The following is a 15,032-nucleotide window of genomic DNA, read 5'->3' as shown; positions in this document are numbered from 1 at the left end:
TTTGATAGGTGAAGGGTATTTGGGGAAGAGGTTTTGAAGGGATTGGTCAATGGTGTTTGGAAAAGAGTATTATGGAAAGGTGTGAGAGGAGAGAAGAAGATGTGGGGTAGGTGGGGATCCTGTGGGGTCCACAGATCCTGAGGTGTCAAGGAATTTGAATCCCTGCACCATTCTGGCATTCAAACGCCCATTGTGTGCCAAATCTAGCGTTTAACGCCAGCTCTGCTACCTTTTGCTGGCGTTAAACGCCACTCTGCTGCCCATTTCTGGCGTTAAACGCCAGCCAGATGTCCATTTCTGGCGTTTAACGCTAGCCAGATGCCAGACAGCCTTTTCTGGCGTTAAACGCTCAGAGTGCTACCCATTCTGGCATTTAACACCCAGAATGCTGCCAGGCTGGGCGTTAAACGCTCATTCTGCTATCCTTACTGGCGTTTAAACGCCAGTAAGCTTGTCTTCCAGGGTGTGCTATTTTTGATGCTGTTTTTCATTTTGTTTTTTATTTTTCAGTTGTTTTTGTGACTTCACATGATCATCAACCTAAAGAAAACATAAAATAACAATGAAAAATAAATAAATATAATTAAATAACATTGGGTTGCCTCCTAACAAGCGCTTCTTTAATGTCAATAGCTTGACAGTGAGCTCTTAGAGAGCTTCACAGAGACTTAGAGATTGATGATGGCCTCCCAACACCAAACTTAGAAGTTGAGTGTGGGAGCTCTATTTGAATCTGTGTTGAGAGAAGCTTTTCATGCTTCCTCTCCTATGTTCACATCAATCACAGCTCATGCTGTGGCTTGGAAAGGTCTTCCAAGGATGATAGATTCATCCTCTTCCTTCCCAGTATATAGGATTATGAAATCAGCAGGGATGTATAGGCCTTCAACCTTCACTAAGACATCCTTTACAAGTCCATAAGCCTGTTTTCTTGAATTGTCTGCCATCTCTAGTGAGATTCTTGCAGCTTGCACCTCAAAGATCCCTAGTTTCTCCATTACAGAGAGGGGCATGAGGTTTATCCCTGACCCCAGGTCACACAGAGCCTTCTCAAAGGTCATGGTGCCTATGGTACAAGGTATTAAGAACTTTCCAGGATCCTGTTTCTTTTGAGGTAATTTTAGTTGAACCAGATTATTTAGTTCATTGATGAGCAATGGGGGTTCATTATCCCAAGTCTCATTACCAAATAACTTGGCATTCAGCTTCATGATTGCTCCTAGATATTGAGCAACTTGCTCTTCTATAATATCTTCATCCTCTTTAGAGGAAGAATATTCATCAGAGCTCATGAATGGCAACAGTAAGTTCAGTGGAATCTTAATGGTCACTGTATGAGCCTCAGATTCCTTTGGTTCCTCACTAGGGAACTCCTTAGTGGCCAGTGGACGTCTATTGAGGTCTTCCTCATTGGAAATCACTGCCTTCCCCCTTTACAGGTTCGGCCATGTAGGACGTGTTTATGGCCTTGCACTCTCTTTTTGGATTCTCTTCTGTATTGCTTGGGAGAATACTGGGAGGGAGTTCAGTAACTTTCTTACTCAACTGACCCACTTGTGCCTCCAAATTTTTAATGGAGGAGCTTGCTTCAGTCATGAAGTTAAGAGTGGTCTTAGATAGATCATAGACTACAGTTGCTAAGTCAGAGTGGCTCTGCTTAGAATTCTCTGTCTATTGCTGAGAAGATAATGGATAAGGTTTGCTATTGCCAAACCTGTTTCTTCCAACATTATTATTATTGAAACCTTGATTAAGCTTCTGTTAATCCTTCCATGAAATATTAGGATGATTCCTCCATGAAGGATTGTAAGTGTTTCCATAGGAATCTCCCATGTAATTCACTTCTTCCATTCTAGGGTTCTCAGGGTCATAGGATTCTTCTTCAGAGGAAGCTTCCTTAGTATTGCCTGATGCAGCTTGCATTTCAGACAGACTCTGAGAAATCATATTGACTTGATGAGTCAATATTGCATTTAGAGTATCAATCTCAATAACTCCTTTCTTCTGAGTTGTCTCATTATTCTCAGGATTCTTTTCAGAAGTGTACATGAACTGGTTATTTGCAACCATTTCAATGAGTTCCTGGACTTCTGCAGGCGTCTTCTTCAGATGAAGAGATCCTCCAGCAGAGTGGTCCAATGACATCTTGGACAATTCAGACAGACCATCATAAAGTATACATATGATGCTCCATTCTGAAAACATGTCAGAAGGATACCTTCTGATCAATTGCTTGTATCTTTCTCAAGCTTCATAGAGGGATTCACCTTCTTTCTGTCTAAAGGTTTGGACTTCCACTCTAAGCTTGCTTAACTTTTGAGGTGGAAAGAATTTGGCCAAGAAAGCATTGACCAACTTTTCCCAAGAGTTCAGGCTGTCTTTAGGTTGTGAGTCCAACCATGTCCTAGCTTTGTCTCTTGCAGCAAAAGGGAAAAGCATAAGTCTGTAGACCTCAGGATTAACCCCATTGGTCTTAACAGTGTCACAGATTTGCAAGAATTCAGCTAAAAACTGATGAGGATCTTCCAATGGAAGTCCATAAAACTTGCAATTCTACTGCATTAAAAAAATTAATTGAGGCTTAAGCTCAAAGTTGTTTGCTCCAATTGCAGGAATTGAGATGCTCCTTCCGCAGAAGTCAGAAGAGGGTGCAATAAAGTCACCAAGCATCTTCCTTGCATCTCCACCATTGTTGTTGGGTTCAGCCATCTCTTCTTCTTTTTCGACAAATTCTGTCAGGTCCTCTCTAGAGTGTTGTGCCTTAGCTTCTCTTAGCTTCCTCTTTAGAGTCCTTTCAGGTTCCGGATCAGCTTCAACAAGAATATTCTTATCATTGCTCCTGCTCATATGAAAAAGAAGAGAACAGAAAAGAATAGGAATCTTCTATGTCACAGTATAGAGATTCCTTTATGTGAGTAGAAGAATAGAAAAGTAGAATGAAGAAGGTAGAAGATGAAGAATTTGAACACAGAGAGGGATAGAGGGTTCGAATTATAAGAAGAAGAGAAGTGTTAGTAAATAAATAAATAAATAGAAAGAGATGAGATAGAGAGAATTTGAATTTTAAATTAAAATAAAAGGAAAAATATTTTTGTTTTTATTTTAATTATTGGTTAGTATTCAAAATTTAAGAGAAGAGATAAAATAAAATTTGAGAACTAAATAAATTAATTAATTAAAAGGATTTTTGAAAAAGTGGTTAGTGATTTTCGAAAATTGGAGAGATAAAAGTAGCTAGGTGGTTTTGAAAAAGATATGATTGAAATAGAAAACTTTTAAAATCAAACAAAAAGTTAAGTAGTTAATTGAAAAAGATTTGAAAATCAATTTTGAAAAGATAAGAAGTTAGAAAAGGGATTTTGAAATTAAATTTTGAAAAAAACATGATTGAAAATTATTTGAAAAGGAAATTAAAAAGATTTGATTTTTGAAATTAAAGTTGATTACCTGACTAACAAGAAACTAAAAGATATGATTCCAGAATTTAAAGATTAATCCTTTCTTAATAGGCAAGTAACAACTTGAAAATTTTTGAATCAAAACATTAATTGTTAGTAATAATTCCGAAAATTTGAAATAAAATTAAGAAAAAGATTTTGAAAATTAATTTTGGGATTTTCAAAAATATTAAAAGAAAAATAAAAAAGATTTGATTTTTGAATTTTTAATGAGGAGAGAGAAAAACATAAAAATGATGCAAAACAAAAAAATTTAGGATTAAAACTAATAATGCGTGCAAGAACACTTTGAATATTAAGATGAACACCAAGAACACTTTGAAGATCATGATGAACATCAAGAACATATTTTTGAAAAATTTTAAGAAAAGAAAGACATGCAAGACACCAAACTTAAAAATTTTTAAACTTTAGACATTAATAATTCAAGAATGCATATGAAAAATAAGAAAAGACACAAAACAAGAAAATGTAAAGATCAAATAAGGAAAATCATCAAGAACAAGAAACATAAAATTTGACACCAAACTTAAAATTTGACGCTAGACTCAAACAAGAAACATAAAATTTTTGGTTTTTATGGTTTTATTATTTTTTTTGTATCTTTCGAAAATTATTTGGGAAAAGAGAAAATAAATAAATTTAAAATTTTTAATTGGAAATCTAGGAATCATGCAATGTTAGTCTAAAGCTTTGGTCCAAAAATTTAGACATGGCTAAATAGCCAACCAAGCTTTATGTGAAAGCTTCGGTCCAAAAGGTTAGATATGGCAAATGGCCAGCCAAGCTTCAGCAGAGCATTACGTACAACAGCCAAATTGATGGGAATCAAAAGGCTCCTGCAATGATAAATGGAATGCTCGGTCCAAGTAATAAACCATACGTGAGTAAGGGTCGATCCCACGGAGATTGTTGGCTTGAAGCAAGCTATGGTCATCCTTCTAAATCTCAGTCAGACGGATTCAAATGGTTATGAGGTTTTGATAATTAAAAGCTAAATAAAATATAAAATAAAATAAAGTTACTTATGTAATTCATTGGTGGGAATTTCAGATAAGCGTCTGGAGATGCTTTGTTGCTTCAGAACCTCTGCTTTCCTATTGCCTTCTTCCAACCATGCGTTACCTCCTTCCATGGCAAGCTGTATGATCCTCTCGGATGGAAACAAATCCATATGCGCTGTCACCGCACGGCTAATCATCTGTCGATTTCTGCTAGCATCGGTATAGGACCATTGTCCTTTTGCATACTGTCACTACGCCCAACATTCGCAGGTTTGAAGCTCTTTACAGTCATCCCTTCCCGGATTCTACTCGAAATACCACAGACAAGGTTTAGACTTTCTGTATCCCAGAAATGCTGCCAATTATTCTAGCCTATACCACAAAGATACTAATCTCACAGGCTTGGTCCGTGTATTAGATATCCAAGAGAATATACTCCAGCTGTCGTCCAATGACTACATTGAACATCATGTAGACCGCTTTGTGGCTGTCAGGCACGCGATGTTGGCTAAGCGAAGATTGGGTAATTGTCACGGGTTACCCCTTCATTCTGACTTAACTGAATTAAGTACGAGAGTATATCTTGGAGAAGAAGTAGGCGTGAATTGAATAGAAAACAGTAGTAATTACATTAATTCATGAAGAATAGCAGAGCTCCACACCTTAATCTATGGGGTGTAGAAACTCCACCGTAGAAAATACATAAGTGAAAGAGGTCTAGGCATGGCCGTGAGGCCAGCCTCTAAACGTATACAATATGATCTAAAACTGATCAAAGGATGGTCAAAAAGACCTAAAACAAGTCTCTAAAAGTAGTTTTTATACTAAACTAGTAACTAGGGTTTACAGAAAATGAGTAACTAAGTGCAGATAGTGCAGAAATCCACTTTCGGAGCCCATTTGGTGTGTGCTTGGGCTGAGCATTAAAGCTTTTTTCGTGCTTAGGCTGTTCCTGGAGTTAAACACCAGCTTTGGTACTAGTTTGGGCGTTTAACTCCAATTCTGGTTCCAGTTTGGCCGTTTTATGCCATCAAATCTCGGGCAAAGTATGGACTATTATATATTTCTGGAAAGCCAAAGATGTCTACTTTCCAACGGAATTGAGAGCATGCCAATTAGACATCTGTAGCTCCAGAAAATCCACTTCGAGTGCAGGGAAGTCAAAATCCAACAGCATCTGTAGTCCTTTTTCAGCCTCTGAATCAGATTTTTGCTCAGGTCCCTCAATTTCAGCCAGAGAATACCTGAAATCACAGAAAAATACACAAACTCACAGTAAAGTCCAGAAATGTGATTTTTGCATAAAAACTAATAAAAATATAATAGAAAGTAACTAAAACATACTAAAAACTATGTAAAAACAATGCCAAAAAGGGTATAAATTATCCGCTCATCATGGTGTAGTTTCTATGTCTTCTCGTAGATATATTGTTGATATTTCTACAAAGGTCCCTCCCGGTATGGCAGACTGGTTAGATTCCGTAGTGTTAGGTTATGTTACTTTGGTAGACCTGGAGTATTGTGAGAAGTTTAGGAGGTTTCATAGGATCTATGGGAATGGGGAGGATGAGAAGAACTATGAGCTGTTGTCACCTGACCCTGAGGAGAGGGTCAGTTTCCCTCCCTTAAGTCGGGTAGAGTGTCCCTTCTTTTATGATTACACTTCTTTACCAAATTTGGTATTACCCTTCCCTTTACTGCGTTTGAGACTGATATCTTGTGGAACTGTAATGTGGCCCCCTCTCAGCTACATCCAAACTCTTGGGATTTCATAAAGATTTTTCAGTTGTTGTGTCAGGAGCTGGGTGTCCGACCTAGTCTTTCTCTTTTTCTTTATCTGTTTGTGATGAATAAATTGGGGATGGCTAAGAAGAAGGCTTCTTGGATCTCTTTCCAGGCTACTCAGGGAAAGAAAGTCTTTTCTATGTTTGATGACTCTTTTCATGATTTCAAAAACTTTTATTTCAAAGTCCGGGCTGTTGAGGATGTTCACCCCCTCTTTTTGGATGAGAATAATGAACCCACCTTCCCCCTTTGGTGGCAAAAGGATCCTATAGTCCTTAAGTATCCATGGGAGAGTTTAGATGAAGTAGAGAGGGCCTTTGTGGGTGTCTTGGAGGAGCACTGGGGAGAGCCTCCTCACTTGGACACAAAGAAGTTTTTAGGAGGCCCTGCTCTCCTCCGTTCTAAGATAGGTAGCGCCCGACTTCTTTATAAGGCAATTTTTCTTGTTGTTTGTTTTTCACCCATCCATTGCATAACTGTTTCTGTGGTCCCTTTCTTCTTTTTCAGAGATGGTTGCCAGTTCTGATTCGATGAGGGTCCTTAGGAAGACCAAGAAAACAGTGGCTGCCCAGAAAATTTAAAAGAAGACTTCGGGGGAGGGTTCTTCCCAGGTCTCACCAAAGAAGCCGGATTCTGGTCCTCAGGGTCTGAGGAAGGTCATCCCGACCCCTCGAGTGCGGGTAGCCCCTACCGATCTGCCTTTGGTGACTTCTGGTGCCGCCTCTTCCCCCTCTTCATCTGGTCCTTCTCCTAAGAGGTCGAGGATTGTTGGGACTTATGATCTTAATGACAAGGATTTTGACGGTGTAACCTTTGCTGCGAAGCATATTGCCCCTCATGGCTTCGTCCCAACTAATGATGTGTCCATCCTCTATCATCTTGACTTTATATCCAGCAATAGTATTCGGATGGCTAATCTCAGTGCTCCCTTGTCTCGGGACTTCAAGAAGTCTCTTATCCATGCCACTAGTGCTTTTCTTGAGAAGGCCAAGGCTGATTATGATAGAGTAGAGGGGTTGATGAATGGATTTTTGACGGTTTAGAATTTCACTAATGAAGTCTCGTTTCAAGTATAGTTTCTAAACCAAACAATAATTCTTTCATACAAAAGATTGTTTGTCACTACAATAAACCCCTAAAATTATAAACTGAAGTTTTGGAACCTCGGGTCATTCTCCCTAGGAATTGCGATAAAGTGTCTTGTTATTGGTTATGAGCTGTTTTGTGGTTTTTAGGATGAGAAGCAAGAAATATAAGTGGCAAAGGAAATAAGCTAACAACTAACAAAGCTCTTGGTAAGATATGAGAACTAGAAGTCCTATCCTATTTATCCTCCTCAATTGTGATGAGAATTGTCCATTGCTACCACTTAGTTAACCTCTAACCATGGAGGAAAGTCAAGTGGATGAATTAACTTGATTCGACAAGTCCTAGCCAACTCCCAAGGGAAAGACTAGCTTTAGTGGTATCCAAATCAATTAGCAACTTCTACTTATCAATCAACAAAGGAATTAGATAACTTAAGAGTCACTAATTACTCTACCAAAGCCAAGAGGGTAAAGATCTATACTAGAATCCAACCAAGCATTTCATCAAACACTTGGAAGGCATAAAAGGAAAGCATAGTAAATTGACAACAAGAATAGAATCTAACAACAATTATTGCAAGGAATTAACAACAACAATCAAAAGAAACATAATTATTATGAATTACCTCAAATTGAATTGGAAGAAAATAGAAGGAATAAGAGTAGATCTACAACAAAGCATATAAACAACATAAAGGGAATTACAACAAAAGAATAGAAGAATGATGAATGTAACAACAAAGAATTGAGAGGTAGAAGAAGATGAAAGCATGAATTAAAACCTATATCTAAGCTTATTGAACTAAACCTAATCCTAATTCTAGAGAGAAGAGAGAGCTTCTCTCTCTAGAAACTACTTCTAACTAATCCTAATGATTCCTAATGATGGAGTGATCCCTCCCCTTCAATCCTTGGTTCCTTTTATCCTTTCCTGCCAAAAACTCAGCTCTAATTGGGGCCAGAAACCCTCCAAAATTGCTAGGCACGAGTTCTTCTTTAAAAATCACGTGTGGCCTTCGGCGCGTACGCGCATGGTGCGCGTACGCGTCCATGGAGCTTTTCGCAATCCACGCTTGAGCTCACGGTGCACGCGCGCATCCATGGGTGTTTTCCAAATCTTTGGCTTTTCATGATTTCTCCACTTTGTATGCTTTCCTCTTCACTCCTTTGATCCATTCCTAGCCTTTTCAACCTGAAACCACTAGCAAACACATCAAGGTATCTAGTGGACTCAAAGGTGAATTAAAATCAATCAATTAAGGCCTAGAAAGCATGTTTTCACACTTAAGCACAAATAAGGAGATAATCATGAAACCATGCTATTTCATTGAATAAATGTGGGTAAAAGGTGATAAATTCCCCTAAAATTAATACAAGCTAAACCCTACAAATGGGGTTTATCAACCTCCCCACACTTAAACCAAGCATGTCCTCATGCTTAAACCAAGAGAGAAACAAAGGGTATCAACATTTATTCAATGTAAACCAACTAGATGCAATCTACCTATATGCAACTATCTAAATGAATGCAATTGCTTGGTCAAAATAAATCAATTCCCAAGAAGTATATATACACAAGGGCTAAGGACTAGCAAGTCTAATCAACAATTGAATTGAGTTATTAAATATTTTTATAAACTTGCAAGAAAAATGAAGATTGTAGGTGGAAACTTGTAATTGAGCAATCGAACCCTCACCGGATGTGTGTGCACTATATTCGCTCAAGTGTTTAGGGTCGATTCACTCAATTCTCCTATATTTAATGCTTTCCAAGATTTGTTTTTCATGTAACAATCAACATTTATTTCATGCATGTATACAATTATCATGAGGTCTTATTTATCAGTTGTAATGGGGCTAGGGTCAAGGTAGGATGCATATTTGGTCAAGTGGACTTCAGATTTGAACCTTTGATAAGCTTAGACTTCCCACCTAACCTATGTAACATCCTATATGATGAGCGGATAATTTATACGCTTTTTGGCATTGTTTTTACATGGTTTTTAGTATCATTTAGTTAGTGATGAGCGGATAATTTATACGCTTTTTGGTATTGTTTTTAGTATGTTTTTAGTAGAATCTAGTTACTTTTAGGGATGTTTTCATTAGTTTTTATGTTAAATTCACATTTCTGGACTTTACTATGAGTTTGTGTGTTTTTCTGTGATTTCAAGTATTTTCTGGCTGAAATTGAGGGACTTGAGCAAAAATCATATTCAGAGGTTGAAGAATGACTGCTGATGCTGTTGGATTCTGACCTCCCTGCACTCAAAGTGGATTTTCTGGAGCTACAGAACTCAAAATGGCGTGCTTCCAGTTGATTTAGAAAGTAGACATCCAGGGCTTTCCAGCAATATATAATAGTCCATACTTTGGCCGAGTTTAGACAACGTAAAAGGGCGTTGAACGCCAGTTCTACGCTGCTGTCTGGAGTTAAACGCCAGAAACACGTCACAAGCCAGAGTTGAACGCCAGAAATACGTTACAAACTTGCGTTCAACTCCAAGATTGACCTCTACACGTGTAACATTCAAGCTCAGCCCAAGCACACACCAAGTGGGCCCCGGAAGTGGGTTTATGCATCAATTACTTACTTCGGTAAACCCTAGTAACTAGTTTAGTATAAATAGGACTATTTACTATTGTATTAGAAATCTTTTGATCATTTTTAGATCTCTAGGCCTCCATGGGAGGCTGGCCACTCGGCCATGCTTACCCTATATTCACTTGTGTATTTTCATACGGTAGAGTTTCTGCACTCCATAGATTAAGATGTGGAGCTCTGTTGTTCCTCAAAGATTAATGCAAAGTACTACTGTTTTTCTATTCAATTGAACTTATTCTGCTTCTAAGATATTCATTCGCACTTCAACCTGAATATGATGAACGTGACAATCATCATCATTCCCCTACGAACGCGTGCCTGACAACCACTTCCGTTCCACCTTAGATTGAATGGATATCTCTTGGATCTCTTAATCGGAATCTTCGTGGTATAAGCTAGATTGATGGCGGCATTCATGAGAGTCCGGAAAGTCTAAACCTTGTCTATGGTATTCCGAGTAGGACTCTGGGATTGAATGACTGTGACGAACTTCAAACTCGCGAGTGCTGGGCGTAGTGACAGACGCAAAAGGAGGGTGAATCCTATTCCAGTATGATCGAGAACCTCAAATGATTAGCCGTGCTGTGACAGAGCATTTGGACCATTTTCACAAGAGGATGGGATGCAGCCATTGACAAGGGTGATGCCTCCAGACGATTAGCCATGCAGTGACAGCGCATCGGACCATTTTCCAGAGAGGATAAAAAGTAGCCATTGACAACGGTGATGTCCTTACATAAAGTCGGCCATGGAAAGGAGTAAGATTGATTGGATGAAGACAGCAAGAAAGCAGAGGTTCAGAGGAACGAATGCATCTCTATACGCTTATCTGAAATTCTAACCAATGATATACATAAGTATTTCTATCCTTATTTTTTATTTATTATTAATATTCGAAAACTCCATAACTATTTTATATCCGCCTGACTAAGATTTACAAGGTGACCATAGCTTGCTTCATACCAACAATCTCCGTGGGATCGACCCTTACTCACGTAAGGTTTATTACTTGGACGACCCAGTGCACTTGCTGGTTAGTTATATCGAAGTTGTGAATGAAAAACGATTTATTAAGACGTGCGTACAGAGTTTCTGGCGCTGTTGCCTGAGATCACAATTTCGTGCACCAAGTTTTTGGCGCCGTTGCCGGGGATTGTTCGAGTTTGGACAACTGACGGTTCATCTTGTTGCTCAGATTAGGTAATTTTCCTTTTGTTTTATTTTCAAAAATTTTTCAAAAATCTTTCAAAAATTTTTCATTTGTTTTCGAAAAAAAAAGAGATTAAAAATTCTTTTCAAAAATTTTATTATGTTCTTCAGAATTTTTAAGAATGAATTCTAGTGTTTCATGATGATTTGTTGAATCCTGGCCGGCTGTAAGCCATGTCTAATCTTTTGGACTGGGATTTCAACTTATCATCACAAGAGCTTGTTGATTCTCACACACTTAGTTGCTCTATACATGGAAAGTATCAATATCTTCTAAAGCTTGACTGGCTATTCAGCCATGTCTAACCCTCAGATTGGAGCTTTAGAATAAGAGTACAAGATTCCTGGAATTCATATTAAAAATTTTGGAATCCTTATTTTTATTTTTCAAATAATTTTCGAAAAAAAATCCAAAAAAATCATAAAATCATAAAAATAAAAAATATTTTGTGTTTCTTGTTTGAGTCTTGAGTCAGATTTCAAGTTTGGTGTCAATTGCATGTTCATCTTGCATTTTTTGAAAAATTCATGCATTCATAGTGTTCTTCATGATCTTCAAGTTGTTCTTGGTAAATCTTCTTGTTTGATCTTGATGTTTTCTTGTTTTGTGTTGTATGGTGTTTTTCATATGCATTCTTGAATTCTTAGTGCCTAAGCATTAAAGATTTCTAAGTTTGGTGTCATGCATGTTTTCTTTGCATATAAAAATTTTCAAAAATATGTTCTTGATGTTCATCATGATCTTCAAAGTGTTCTTGGTGTTCATCTTGACATTCATAGCATTCTTGCATGCATTCATTGTTTTGATCTAAAAATTTCCATGCATTGCATCATTTTCATGTTTTTCTCTTTCATCATTAAAAATTTCAAAAATCAAAAAATATCTTCCCCTTTTTCTCTATCAAAATTTTGAAAATTAGATTTGACTTTTTCAAAAATTTTTAAAATCTAGTTGTTTTTATGAGTCAAATCAAATTTTCAATTTAAAAATCTTATCTTTTTCAAAATCTTTTTTCAAAAATCGAATCTTTTTTATTTTTCTTAATTAATTTCAAAAATTATAAAAATATTTTTCAAAAATCTTTTTTCTTAATCTTATATCATAATTTTCGAAAATAACATCATCAATTAATGTTTTGATTCAAAAATTTCAAGTTTGTTACTTGCTTGTTAAGAAAGATTCAAACTTTAAGTTCTAGAATCATATCGTGTGCTTTCTTGTGAATCAAGTCATTAATTGTGATTCTAAAAATCAAATCTTTTTCAAAAACTAATTTCAATCATATCTTTTCAAAAATATCTTCTTATCTTATCTTTTTCAAAAATTTGATTTTAAAATATCTTTTCTAACTTCTTATCTTCTTATCTTTTTAAAAATTGATTTTCAAATTTGTTTCAACTAACTAACTAACTTTTTATTTGTTTCTTATCTTTTTCAAAACTACCTAACTAACTCTCTCTCTAATTTTCGAAAATATCTTCCCTCTTTTTCAAAATTTCTTTTTAATTAACTAATTATTTTAATTTTTGATTCTCGAAAATCACTAACCTTTTTCAAACACTATTTTCGAAAATCACTAACTCTTTTTCAAAAATTATTTTCGAAAATTCTCTTTCTCTCTTATCTCCTTTTATTTATTTATTCATCTACTAACACTTCATCTCACCCAAATTCGAACCCCCTCTTCCATCTGTGTTCGAATTTTTTTCTTCTTCTTTTCTTCTACTCACACAGGGACCTCTATACTGTGGTAAAAAGGACCCCTATTATTATTATTTTTCTGTCCCTCTTTTTCATATGAGCAGGAGCAAGGACAAGAACATTCTTGTTGAAGCAGATCCAGAACCTGAAAGGACTCTGAAGAGGAAACTAAGAGAAGCTAAATTACAACAATCCAGCAAGCACCTTTCAGAAATTTTCGAACAGGAAGAGGAGATGGCAGCCGAAAATAATAATAATACAAGGAGGATGCTTGGTGACTTTGCTTCACCTAATTCCAATTTACATGGAAGAAGCATCTCCATTCCTGCCATTGGAGCAAACAATTTTGAGCTTAAACCTCAATTAGTTTCTCTGATGCAGCAGAACTGCAAGTTTCATGGACTTCCATCTGAAGATCCTTTTCAGTTCTTAACTGAATTCTTGCAGATATGTGATACTGTTAAGACTAATGGAGTAGATCCTGAAGTCTACAGGCTCATGCTTTTCCCTTTTGCTGTAAGAGACAGAGCTAGAGTATGGTTGGAATCTCAACCTAAGGATAGCCTGAACTCTTGGGATAAGCTGGTCAAGGCTTTCTTAGCCAAGTTCTTTCCTCCTCAAAAGCTGAGTAAGCTTAGAGTGGATGTTCAAACCTTTGGACAGAAAGAAGGTGAATCCCTCTATGAAGCTTGGGAGAGATACAAAGAACTGACCAAAAAGTGTCCTTCTGACATGCTTTCTGAATGGACCATCCTAGACATATTCTATGATGGTCTGTCTGAATTAGCTAAAATGTCATTGGATACCTCTGTAGGTGGATCCATTCACTTAAAGAAAATGCCTGCAGAAGCTCAAGAACTCATTGACATGGTTGCTAATAACCAGTTCATGTACACTTCTGAGAGGAATCCTGTGAGTAATGGGACGCCTATGAAGAAGGGAGCTCTTGAAATTGATACTCTGAATGCCATATTGGCTCAGAATAAAATATTAACTCAGAAAGTCAATATGATTTCTCAGAGTCTGAATGGAATGCAAGCTGCATCCAACAGTACTCAAGAGGCATCTTCTGAAGAAGAAGCTTATGATCCTGAAAACCCTACAATAGCAGAGGTGAATTACATGGGTGAACCTTATGGAAACACTTATAACCCCTCATAGAGAAATCACCCAAATCTCTCATGGAAGGATCAACAAAAGCCTCAACAAGGCTTTAATAATGGTAGAAGAAATAGGGTTAACAATAGTAAACCTTTTCCATCATCCACTCAGCAACAGACAGAGAACTCTGAATAAAATACCTCTAATTTAGCAAACTTAGTCTCTGATCTATCTAAGGTCACTGTAAGTTTCATGAATGAAACAAGGTCCTCCATTAGAAATTTGGAGGCACAAGTGGGCCAGCTGAGTAAAAGGATCATTGAAATCCCTCCTAGTACTCTCCCAAGCAATACAGAAGAAAATCCAAAAGGAGAGTGCAAGGCCATTGACATAGTCAACACGGCCAAACTTGGAGAGGAAGGGGAGGACGTAAATCCCAGTGAGGAAGACCTCCTGGGACGTCCAGTGATCAATAAGGAGTTTCCCTTTGAGGAACCAAAGGAATCTAAGACTCATCTAGAGACCCTAGAGATTTCATTGAACCTCCTTATGCCCTTCATGAGCTCTGACGAGTATTCATCTTCTGAAGAGAATGAGGATGTTACTGAAGAGCAAGTCACCAAGTACCTTGGTGCAATCATGAAGCTGAATGCCAAATTATTTGGTATTGAGACTTGGGAGGATGAACCTCCCTTGTTCACCAATGAACTAAGTGATCTGGATCAACTGACATTGCCTCAGAAGAAATAGGATCCTGGAAAGTTCGTAATACCTTGTACCATAGGCAACATGATCTTTGAAAAGGCTCTGTGTGACCTTGGTTCAGGGATAAACCTCATGCCCCTCTCTGTAACAGAGAAACTGGGAATCTTTGGGGTGCAAGCTACTAAAATCTCATTAGAGATGGCAGACAATTCAAGAAAACAGGCTTATGGACAAGTAGAGGACGTGTTAGTAAAGGTTGAAGGCCTTTACGTCCCTGCTGATTTCATAATCCTTGATACTGGGAAGGATGAGGATGAATCCATCATCCTTGGAAGACCTTTCCTAGCCACAGCAAGAGCTGTGATTGATGTTGAC

At 37.3% G+C, this 15,032-nt stretch overlaps 1 non-coding gene across 1 annotated transcript; it reads right to left on the bottom strand.

The window, feature by feature from the left end:
• Positions 1-13,481: 13,481 nt before the first annotated feature.
• LOC112760217 (small nucleolar RNA R71) lies at positions 13,482-13,589 on the bottom strand. Its single transcript, XR_003180668.1, has one exon. It is a non-coding gene; the product is annotated as a small nucleolar RNA R71 (small nucleolar RNA).
• Positions 13,590-15,032: the final 1,443 nt, after the last annotated feature.

The sequence above is a fragment of the Arachis hypogaea genome, chromosome 16, assembly GCF_003086295.3.
Source record: "Arachis hypogaea cultivar Tifrunner chromosome 16, arahy.Tifrunner.gnm2.J5K5, whole genome shotgun sequence".
NCBI lineage: Eukaryota > Viridiplantae > Streptophyta > Magnoliopsida > Fabales > Fabaceae > Arachis > Arachis hypogaea.
The sequence above is the reverse complement of the archived record's forward strand: the minus strand, read 5'-3'. Positions and strand labels throughout refer to the sequence as shown.